The sequence below is a fragment of the Corvus brachyrhynchos genome, unplaced genomic scaffold (assembly GCF_000691975.1).
Source record: "Corvus brachyrhynchos isolate BGI_N302 unplaced genomic scaffold, ASM69197v1 scaffold26, whole genome shotgun sequence".
Lineage (NCBI taxonomy): Eukaryota > Metazoa > Chordata > Aves > Passeriformes > Corvidae > Corvus > Corvus brachyrhynchos.
In genome coordinates, this window is record NW_008239324.1 from 10175482 (window position 1) to 10187732 (window position 12251).

The window sequence follows — 12251 nt, forward strand, 5'->3', positions numbered from 1 at the left end:
CTCCTTTGCAAATCCCTCCTGACTAAACACAGAGAGGAGAATACTCTCAGTTGCTTCTAGGTAATGCAGAAGACATTCATATGGCCACTTTTCAAACTTATTCTGGAAAAGAGACCGTGACTGATTCCAGAACATAAGAAATACTGAGCTAGGCCAGTGGTGCACCTAGACCAGTATTCTGTCTCCAGCAATGGAGAGCTGACCTTTAAGCCCAGCCCTTTATTTCCTGTATCTTAGCCAGTTTTCAGTAAAATAACCTGTCCACTAACATTTTTGCAATCCAGTTTCTTCAATAGCCTTTTGTGTGTAATGTTCAAAAAGGTTTTCTGAAAATCAAAGTATTGATGTGCACATGCTTATTGGCACCTCATTGAACTGTAGCCAGTCAAGGGCAGGACTTCCTTTTCTGGAAACTCTTGCCCACTCTGCCCTCAGTGTTCTGTTTATCCCAGGATCCCCTCTAAAGCTCTTTTTATATTTCATTTACTCATCATTTGAGTAATCTCAGACAGAAGCACTCAGGTGGAGTCTGAAATTTCTCATGTTCTTCAGGCATAGTTCACTCCATGAATGCCACAGCTTCAGTCTGAATAGTTTCAGTCTGAGCATTAGTACAACCTGCAGCATCCCATGGGCTCAGTCCATTTGATAATGCAGTGGGTAACAAAAACCTTGCAGCTGCACCTAGACACATGATATAAACATAACACCTTGTACTTTCGCTGCTGCCACAAATCAGCCCCTTTTGGAGACCTTCTTTTTTCATTTTTTTCCACAATAAGATTCTTTAGAATGAATACACAGAGCCTTTAAAAGATTAAGGTGCTTGGCTCCTAATGATCCCTTTGTTTACAGAAAGAGCTGGGGGTTGCAGCCTAAGGGATCTACAGGGTCCAGGGCAAATAAACAAACCAGTCAATTTAGAAAACAGCAGCGAGGACTAATGACCGAGAGGCTCAGTTTGTATTAAGACGCCTTGAGCAGGAGTCCCAGCTCTGACTCTGGCAGGCTGCAGGACCTTTGAAAGTCTTTCTGTATCCACTGCAGTCAGTAATTATCTTGTCTGTTTAGATTGTGATCTCCTCATGTCAGTGATTGACATGATACATTTGTACAGTGCCAGTAAAACAGGAGTCACAGCTCAGCCCAGGTTAGGACCCTGACGTGCTGTTTTAGTAACAACATCACTCTCCTCCTCTGGCATTGCAGTAATCCATAGCTACGTTACCATATCCACCTGCTTTGGGCCATCTGGTATACATAAATGTCCCCGTGTCTTTTTACATGTAAATATAACTCTTTGAAGACTCTTCTTATTGTTACCAGTCACTGCTTGTTAAGTGCTATCAGAGTTTTCTGCCCTGCAGGAGAGAGAGGTGGATCCAAGGAGCCCTGCTGTCCAAGGAGAGCAGCAAACAAACATGGGTGAGCCAGGAGCTGGTTCCTGTTTGAGTGTTCCCAGGAGGGAACTGCACTGGAGCTGCTGCAGGTTTCAGGGGACTCAGAAAGGGGACAGATTGTACACTCTGTTAACAGCCGTGGTTTTGAGCGTGGAGGGAAGTTGCAGGTTCAGGAAGCACAACACACGACACTGTGCTGAACGAGGAAGGAGATATAAAGACAGAAGAGTGTGATGCAAGCAAAAGGAACTAGAGAAGGGACAAAACAAAACCATGGCTCTTCTCCAGGGACAAAACAGATCAAAGCTCTTAAGGCTAAAAAATTAAAAAATTACATAAAAGGGATTAAAGGGATGGAAAGTTTCAAAATTGGGAAGAAGGGAGGCTTTGGTTGTCACATACCTTCTAGTGTCAGAAAATGTTAAGAAGATCCCCACTTTTTTTGCTATTGCAGTGACATCTGCCTTCCTGTGACAACGGCCCTGAACTGCAGAGCTCAAGTATGACAGAACTCAGATTCCGTAACAGATCTGCTCTACTAAGCAGGGATTATCTTTGCATAAGATTTGTATGAAGTGCCTCACACAACTGAAGCTGAATAGGGCTTTTAGACCCAACTACAGAATACAAGATACAAAAAAATTCATCAGCATCACCCCTGCTGTAGGCTGAAGCAGTGTGCACCCTGTTGAAGCATGCTGCAGTCTGACAGAGGGATATACTTTGAACTAATTAATCCACTGGCTCTTCTATCTTTTAAAGATTCAAATGCCAACATTACCTCTTACCTGCCAGTCCTATTTCAATTCCCTTTGTCTGAAGAAATTGAACTGAGAGGGAATCATAACAAAATGAGGTGATTAAGCCTCCTAGAACAAATACAGTTCCTCCTGCACAAGTGTTGAGGGGTAAAACTTTCTTGCTTCCAAAGTCTTTTGAGAGTCCTGAAATTCTTTTCTTCTGCATTGCATTTTGAAGTTGCTCCCCATGAATATCATTGTCAGACAATAGTAACTCTCCACCTACTGACTGTCAGTAGCTTTCACAGAGATGACATTTTAAAGACTCAGAGTTTGAAAGCTAATCTCTCTTCTCAAAAGTTATATTTCCCAGTAAATATTTGGATATATACTAGACAAAGTAAATGTAAGTGTTCCTTGTAACTGTTCAACCAAAAAGATGAAGACTGTATAAGAATGGGGCTTAATTTGACTAAAAGGTACTTGTGACAAAATAGTGTCAGTCTCAGACTCAAGTTCTATGTAACTGCAATTCTTTAGAAAAACAACAATAAAAATCTGAATTAAAATTTTTTTTCTGCAAATGCAATACTAAGGTTGACACTTGTCTGCTGAATCGAGAGTTTCTATGAATAGTGGATCAAATCCTTCAGCATACTAGCATGGCTCTCAGTGAAGAAAATACCCACAATGCCAGGAGCAGTGTGGGGTTGCATTCAGACTATCAAACCATTCTTAACCCAGTCTGGCTACAGCTCAGGGCTTTTGTGACAGGATAGACTTGAGTGTGCTCTGCAGCCCAGAGGTGTTCTACAGGCTGGGCTGAATTTCACTGTGTGACAGCTTCCCTGGCACCTGCTCTGGAGCAACTAAGGTGAACTTGAGTGTGGATTGAAACACCTCACTGCACTAGGAACATGTCTGAAGTCCTTGACAATGTCTTAGGAATACTTTTGCTCTCTCTTTTCTTAGGTATTGTCATTATTTTTTAGACGTATCCAGTCCAACTGCACTTCAAATTAAGCCTAGGTTTTGAATGGCAGCAAGAGACCTCAGGCATTCCTTTTAGACATTAAGTTGGAAGGTCTCAGATGTTGCACACCAGCTTATGATCAGACACATTATTTCAGCTGTTCCTCTTGCTATGGGTTATCCCTTTGGCCTAATTAGTCAGATTATTACAAAAACATATTCTGTACCTGTGCCCCTACACCTGAGAGTATGAGATGTGACTACAGACCTTTTGAGATCTTGATGCAAGAATGAAGAAGCCACCCTCTGCTTTAGTGTTCCTATACAATGGTTGGTGTTAGTTCTGCTCCTGTAACCACTGCTGCACAAGGATCTTCTTTCTTGCTCCCACGTTCTGTTCAAACCCCAAAACATGGTCCTGAAGCTTTGGCTCAGTGAGGCTCTATCTGTGTGCAATGGCACTCAGTAGGAATTTTTCCAAGAGCTCTCCAAAGGGTAGTGCAGTTGCACATCATCTGCAGGAAAGCTTTCGCATTCTTAAACTTTCCAAGGCATTTCTTTATTGGACATGAAACCCACAGGTTGATGATAAAACTATGAAAAAAATATCCAGGTTTAGAGGAATTATTTAGCAGTTGAGACTTAAAATTAGCCAGATCTCACTTGCATATATGCATGATCTCTAGGTTAGCAGGTACTATAGCCAGCTCATAGAACTCACAATCAGATGATCTCTGTTCACTTTTGTCCCACCTTAACTGAGAAAAAACATATCTCAGTGTTGACTTTGGACTTTCCCTGAGCCTCTTCCACACCTAATCCTCTTCAGTCAAAATAGTCTGAATCTGGCAAGGAGATCTGGAAGGAAGTAAAGGTCCCCTTTTATCCAGATTTTCTTTTTTTGTCTATGCACATTATTTTGTTAAAGTAGAATAGAGAGGATGAAAAATTCAAGAAATACAAGAGATGATTCTTAGGAGTGATAGATAGCTTTCCAGAGAAAATGCAGACATTCTCTTTAATAATATTGTTATCTTCTCACAAGACGTCCCTCATGTAAGAATGAAAACAGATAAGGTGTCAATATTACCATGCATTATACCCTCATTTTCCTTTTTATAAGTTATCATCCCAAGGCTACAAAATTTCTAGAGAGTTTTAGGCATCTCTGATATGTGTTCTTAAACAGAAAAAGTCACTCCATGTTTATGATTGTCTCTCCCCCATATTCAAAGTGCTAGTAAATACTGTTTTCTCATGGTTACTCTCAACTAACAGAAGAAAAGCCGAGTAAATGCCTTGACTGAAGCTATGGAGTTTTACCTCTTATTTCCCTGAATTCCTGTGGATATCTGTTCCTTAACTATCATACATGAAACATCCAGTAGTTTCTATGTTCTGACAGGTACTTCTGATCTTAATGGGCAAGACTCAGTGTCATATGGGTTAATACTCACCTATGTACATTCCTTATTTAGATATACCCCACTACAACAGGCACCCATTGAAAGGTTTCTATGTCCTGTTTGTTAATCTAAACTATTTTAAGTCTCAGTCCAGTTTGCAGCAGACAGAGGCTAATATTAAGACATTGCTGTATTTCAGACTTGACCCCTGCAGAGCTGTCTCAGCGAAGCAAAAGCCTGGCTGGCACAGAGCCCGGGCTCCCCTCGCAGCCCCTGTGGGTGCTCCCTTTTCCAGGGCACTGTGCCTGGTGCACTTGCTCTGCGAGTAAATCAAGCAAAGCACACGCAGTTCACCAAACCAACTTTTTACAGCTTCAGAAATAATGAAAAGGAAGCATAAATTCAGTGCTAGCAGCTAGAAGACACAGTAGAAACACCCTCTTCTGCAGCTAAGTTTCTAGTAACATCACTGGATGTCCTGGTCCTGAAAATTATGGGGTTTGGGTCTAGAAAGTGCCTTTCCCTTCATCCCAACACTGCTCAGCCTCCCCAGGTGACTACCACTCCATTAGAGTTTCTAGATCCTTGGAACAAACCGAGTTAAATAATTGACACTTTCCTTTGTTTGACCCAGCATACAACTTTTGCCAGTGTTCAGACTCTAGGGACCACAAAGCAGCTACCATAAACTTCTGAAATGCACTGTGCGGGTTTAGACTTTGTCTCTGATGCTTTTCCTAGTATTAACTCTGTATCTTCTCAAAATTACACATTGTCAAATTAAGCACAGTTGGTGGCACATTTATTATTGTTAAGTAAAGCCAATGAAAGAACATTCATTTCTTATAGAACAACAAGGATTTTTACAGAATTCCTGTCTTGGTTCCACACTTTTTAAAAAATCCACTTTTTCTTAATCTCTTAAACTTAGGCTAAGCAGAGTTTTGAGGTTTGCAGAGCTGTTCTCCAGCTGAGTGTTTCCTTTTAGATATGCATACCTCCTTGTTGGACATTCATTATCAAACCTTGTGTTTGCCTTTTATCTACAAGTCCTCTTCAGTGTTCAGCATAAACTACATGGACACCTTGCAGATTGACATTTCTTCATTCATGCTTTACCTTAAACAGCATGCGAAGACATCAAAGAAGAGGAGCCGACTTTGATGTTACAAAATGAAAAACGCCTCATGATTTGCCAAGACCAGGGGAACTTGTAGTTTGCTCTTTTTTTTCCCTTAAAGAAATACTACTGCTATCCCCGTGAATATGTGAAAATCTTTGCCATTTTCACCAAACCTGTATAAACATTTTGCTCCCAGTAAAAAAACAAGCCACGTCTCATTGCAGTCTGTTAAATATGGGCCCCAGGGCCTAAACTACAGTGGCTTGAAGGAACACACACACTTTATTTAAAGAGCTTATTTGTTTCTCACCTGTGACTTTGCACACCACGGTTGTCATGACCTCCAGCATCACCTCACTAATAATGATAATGATAGTGCATGTGCTCTGTTTTTTATTCACAGGTCACTGAGAGGGATTTAGAAAAACATGGTCATTCCTGTGCTGTAGATAAAGGAAATGTGCAATGAGAGATGTTATTTGGTTTGGCCATGATAGCAAATTGCCAGCCATAAAACAGAGCTGTCCCAATTTCTTGCGGACGCTTGGCTCAGAGCTCACTCTGATCAAGAAATCAAAGGTGATTTCCTCAGCACCATAACAGACACAAAAAGTGCCAATAACCCTGGGAGGAGGCCAGGAATACCTTGTCAGAAGGTGCCTCTCACCACAAGAGGAAAGACCAGATTTGGTTGAGAACTCACATTCCTGTTGTTTTGAATACTGGGAAGGGAGGTTTTGCTTTTCGTGTTTTCGTTCATTGTTTGAAATGAAGAGCTGCCCTGTCCTTATAAGGACAGAAGGAATGTGCATAATTAGTCCAAGGCTGGAGAACAGAGACATTCAAAATGAACATTTGTTAGTGATTTCCCAGGCTGCAGTGGAACTGAGAAGAATATCATGAGAGGAAAAGATATGTAATTAAATGTGATTTGTTCAAATGCTGCCAAGCTAGGTCATTGCATATGTATCATTCAACTGCATTGCTTCAACATAAAGTGCACGGTCCCTCTCTCTGGCACAAAATCCTTTGATTAACCAGCCTCTCTTCATTGGTGGAAGGGACCAGCCCTTTTGTTGTTTTGCTGCCGGCAGTGCTGCTTGTGCTATTTCTTTAAGACTCTTCATCAGATGTGGTTTGTCAGGAACATGCCTAGACTGTAAGTCAGAACAGAGCTCATTTTCTTTGATGTGCATTTGTAATGTGCCTGCTCCAAAAGGAAGGGAATGAAAACTTTGGTCACACTGTTAATCTGCAGGAACTACATTTTAAGCAACTGGATGTGAATAGATTATGCACAAACTGTAATGTTGGCTACTCCTTTCAAACAGAATTTTATAAATAATTGGTGCCAACACAAGAACATATGTCAAACACTTAACCACAACCAATTCAGGAGGAATGTGTTTAGTCCAGACCGTCTGCCATAGAAAGACTTTTTATTTCCAGTTTAGGACCTGAATTTTTCCAAAACAGCATGAATAGCTGCTTTAACCTCATTTATTGTTGTATTGTGCTCAAGACCAGCTCAGATATGATCAGTTTGGCTATTTGGCTCTGGTGTTATAGGTTTTGTACTCAAGACTTTTACCCTTGAGTAAGTGTTTTGCATACTAAAAAAATCTGAAAGTGAAAGGGTTACACTTCCTTGAAGGTCCACTTGAATGGCTGTGAGAAGAGAGCCAAAATGGTAATCAGATCCCTATGAGATCATATTGAAAGCAGCCATGCCTATTGCACAGAGTCTTCTGATGTTGCAGGGGTCTGTAAAACATTTAATCACTGGAGTTGCAATAAGTTGAGATTTGTTGTGAGTACTGTAGAGAGCACTCGTCTTAGATAAAATGCTGCCTGGTAATGCTCTTACAGCTACATGAGCCAGAATGCAATCGAATATCCATGGTGATTTAGCCTTGCACCGTCATCCCAGAGAAGGGGATGCAGGATTTTCACAGCTACATAGCAGTGGATTAATATAACTATTCATTGCAATTCATGGGAGGCCTGATCCAGCTCCTGTCAGTGGAAGGAAAGATGCCATTTGATTTTACTGCGAGTTTGGATGGGGCTTTGTGTGTCTAATCCTGTAATGCCCTCCACTACCACAGAAGCTTCTCCAGGGTTCTCTATTACTCTGCTGTCCAGGTGGCACTTTTACAGCTGCTGGTCTGCTCTTATTACTCAGTGAAGCCCAGGTGATCCTAATTCTGCCAGGCAGCCAAGCATTGCTACAGAAAGGTTTAATAGCTAAACCTTGTCTACCTTGCTTTTATTTATTCAAGCTTGTGAAGTTCTGACTGACCTAAAATCTAAGTTTGGCATGAACCATGTCAATGCCTGTCATGGAAAGAAATGAATAATGGGGTTTCAAAGATGTCTCTGCAAAAACTCACAGATGAGACTGCTTGTGGAAGAAACCCAAGTAGCTTCACTCACAATGTACCTTCTCCTCTGGCTCAAAGTGTGCAGGGAGCCAAGAGACAATCCTCGTTAGCCTATCCTCATTAAACACCCAGCAATCTCTATCCAGTTAAGCTTGCACCAAATAAACCTTTTATTAAGGCTGTGTTTTGAGGAAGCCTTTCTCCACCAATGGCATGGTTTGAAGCTTACTTTGAAAGGTGGAGAAACCAAGCTAAAAGTGGACCAAGATGAAAGAGCAAATCACTCACACAGATCAATCCAAATGACCCCTTCTGGTTTCTTGCAAAGATCCAGACCTGTAAACAGTCAATGGAACTTGAAACACTGAAGAAATCTGAAAGGTAGTTTATGTCTTTCAAGTGGTTAAAACAAAACAAAACCTGAGCCCATTTTATAGTACAGGTTCTTGTCTTTGCTGTCACTACTGAGCAGCAGAATGAGCAAGTTTGTATGTACCAAGGGTAAAAGATGGCTCAGTATATGGTTATATTGTGTCCTTTGTGCCTATACAATCAAAATACACATTAGATGAAAAAAACCTACCTGGGCTGCTAGAGCCAAACAAATGAAAAGGATGCCTCTGACCAAAGAGCACTGAGTTTTCAGAGATGGCTCCTGAAATACGCCAGGTTTGAGAATGGAAACCTCAGAGCATCAGTCCTTTCCCCTTGGCTGACAGGCTCTTGCAAAAGAACAGAAGAGGTTTTCCAGCAGATATTTTGAGTGTCAGGGAAGAAAAAACCCTCATGAATTAATGTGGATTTTGAGGAGAATGATATTGCCTAAAAATACCATTGTTAGTACAGGCTTTTTTGACAGACTTGGCAGGTTTCTACAGCACCTTCTGACTATATGAAGCTGTGTGTGTGACTTAACCTTTTTATTTCTGCCATTTGGAGTTTAGTCTCTGTCATTGTTGCCCTCTGCATTCAACTCCTCTGAACTCTCAGTGCTCCTGACACTCATTGTTATTCTGCTCTCTGCTTTCAACAATATTCCAGTGAGATTCCCTCCCTGTCAAAGCCCTGACTCAGTCTACCTTAGAAAACTCTCTGTTGAGCTCTGAGAGACAAGTGAATATTTCTAGTTTCACTATTATTTTTAACTGGCCAAAAGTGCCAGGATTAAAATGTTTAACAGAAAAAAAAAATGTTCTCAACGTTATTTATATCACCCTCAGCAAAAGAAATTTCACAACATTTTAGTGTTTTGCTGTGCTTGAAGGGTGAACATTATTAAAAAGTGTTTCTTAGCATCACATTCACTTCCCACCTGCTTTGCTGCTACTGCCCAAGTCCCACACCATAGCCCCAGTTTCAGGTTGCCTATCAGATGTTGTTGAAAAGAACTCTTTGGAGGCATAAGGATTAGCCAGGTGAAATCCTGTGTGATCCCTTTTCCCAGGCCAAACACTGAAAAGCACACCATCTATAAGCCATTCTTACCCCCTTTTTTTCTTGAGCCTGAAATAAGGCCTGGTCAAATCACCAGAAATATTCTCATTAAGCATTAGCTTGTTCTTAAGGAAATAGTTGTCAGTATCAACTCAGCTGTGAGAAGCCCCTTTTAGTTTTGTAAAAGCTGTGTAGCAGCAGACTAGAGATGGGAAGGTAAAGGAAGCAGATTAAGTTCTCAAGCAGTGTTGTACCAGTTTAAGATGCCCACATCCTGTCACAAACTACACCCTCATCTACAGCAGCAGCAGCACTTATTTCCCTACCATTTTTGATGTGTTCAGACATCAGGGAAATTCCCCAGCCTGAAAGGGCCTTATTTCCAGGAATGGTTTCAGCCAGCCCCAGGACTTTCTGAGCTGCAGCCAACAGGGACTGCAGCACCTCGAGGCCAGGCTGCAGCTTCTGCTGCTCCTGCACTCCTTGCAGCCTCCTTGCAGCACTGCCAGGACGCTCTGACACTCCAGTATCTTGCTTGAACACACTCAGTAGCTCCTCAAGAGAAAGAGCAATGCCCCCCACCCTCTCTGAAATCCCACCCCATGCTAGAAGACTAAACAAGCCACAAGCAAAAGTAGAGGACTAAATACTCGGCCATCAATAAGAGCAAAAAGAATCACCAGAATTTTAATTGCAAGACCATCACCCAGCACAAGGGGCTGGGATCTTTGGAAAGGACAGGACCACCTGTTTGCTGCACACCTCAAGGCAGTCTCTGGCTGCTGAGAAGCCTTGGGAACTAACTTCCCAACACTCAGGAGTTTATACCATCCCTTAAACACAAGCAGCACTGGCTGCTGTCAGAACAGAACTGCTATGCTGAAATACCTGCTAGCATTGCCTATTTTGGCAATATTTGGTAGTGCAGATTTGGGACCTTTATGATGCATCATGATCTCTGAAAATTTCATAGATAAACCTGTTCATTACTAGCATAATTTACTGATCTCATGTAGCTGTAAACTCTGGTTAAGGAACCCAGATCACAAATCCATTTCCTCCAGACTGGCAGATAACAAACATTACACAGCAATGACCCAAACTCTTCTGTCAAATCTTCCAGAAAACAAGGGCTATGTTGTATTTTTTCACTTGGCACTACAGCTCTAGCACATAGTACCACTGTAATGTCAGATTCTCATTTATCTTTCCCCAATTGCACTTCTGCAATTTAGGGAGAAAACCACTTCACCTGTCTTTAAAGGCCTAAGAAAGGCTACCACACTTTGAATTATTACATACATCAATCTAAAAATATCATCTACACACTTGTCTCCTTACCTGAGAAGCTCAGAAGTAGAACTTAGACATGTGAACTCCATCAGCAATAAGCAAACGAGGAAGAGAAAAAAAAAAATCAATTTATTGCAAATGGCCAATACAGCAAGTACGAGCTGACACTCTTATTGCTAGCTGAGGTACTACAACATCAAACAAAATGATTAAGGACTTAGCTGGGTCTAACAAAATACATGAGCAATTTAGACTCTTACTGTAAAAAAATAGCAGTCATTTTATATGATTCATCCACAGCACAGCAGCCTTTACAGTGTGTTTGTATGCTCCAGTGAGGCCTGACAGCTTACAGGACATCAGGTCTCCTGTGCATGAAGACACAGCTTTGTTCATCCATAATTCCCTCAATAAGTCAGTTACTTGTGGGTTGAAGTTAACCAAGTTTGGGTTGAGCACTTAGATCTCAAAGGCTGAAAAATGGGACTGTTAAAAGATTAAATCAGGAACACCTTAGATAAAAGGTCACAATAAAGAAAGTGTGTGTATCTCATCATAACTTAATTGCTGGTGACCAGGCATGAAGTAGCCCTCAAAGATATAACCTTCTGAAAACTCAAGGTTTCAGCTGAGAGATCAAGTCTGGAATTAAAATAGAGTAAAATTTAAATTCCAGAGTTCGAGTAAATTCCAGTACAGTGGCTACTGTACTGAGTAAAAGAAAATCTGTCCTATGCTTGTAATTGAAGCAGCTTAGCAAGGCAAACTTTGAGCTATTACACTTAGAAAAAAGAGCATCTTTCCACACTGAGCATTTTCATCCTTCAGTCTCTCTTTGAGCATCATTACAAGCAAACAATTCAAACCTGTCACAGCCCCTCAAGCTTTACAACTTATAACCTGCTGCAAAACCACACTTGAGCCAAGCCTTTCTCGGAACTTGCTAGAGCAGGCTCATGGGATTACTGCCCCAAAGTGTCCCTTCTGCCTCCTGCTGGAGCATAAGAGACCTTGAAACATCACAAATTCATTTTTCACATGGAAGATGATTTTCAGATTAATTTTTCTGTTCAGGTTTATCCTCAAGGTAGTTTTCCACTCAGAACTCTGAGAAAAAAAAAAGGGGCAGCGGGAGGTGGGGGGGCTGCATTCTGGCTCATATGCAGTCTACATCAAAAGTTACCAGGACTACAAACCAGTTAGGAAGCAAGCTAACAGACCTAACCAAGAGTCTGCTGTGCCCCCTGAAGGAAAAATGAACTGACTGAAAGACATCAGAGGAGGAAAAATAAAAAATTAAAGTCCATCCTGTTGTGCTAAGCTGGTCAGAGCATGCCCACTTCATCCTATTTAGGGTGAAAGTGTCTAATATTATATCTGACTGGAAAAAAAAATAAAGCAAGAAACTTAATTCAAAAGTTCTGAACATTTGTCACGCCTTTCCCCTGACACTCGGTGCTGCTGAGGGCCCCCCTGGCAGACAGGGGCAGCCCCAGCCA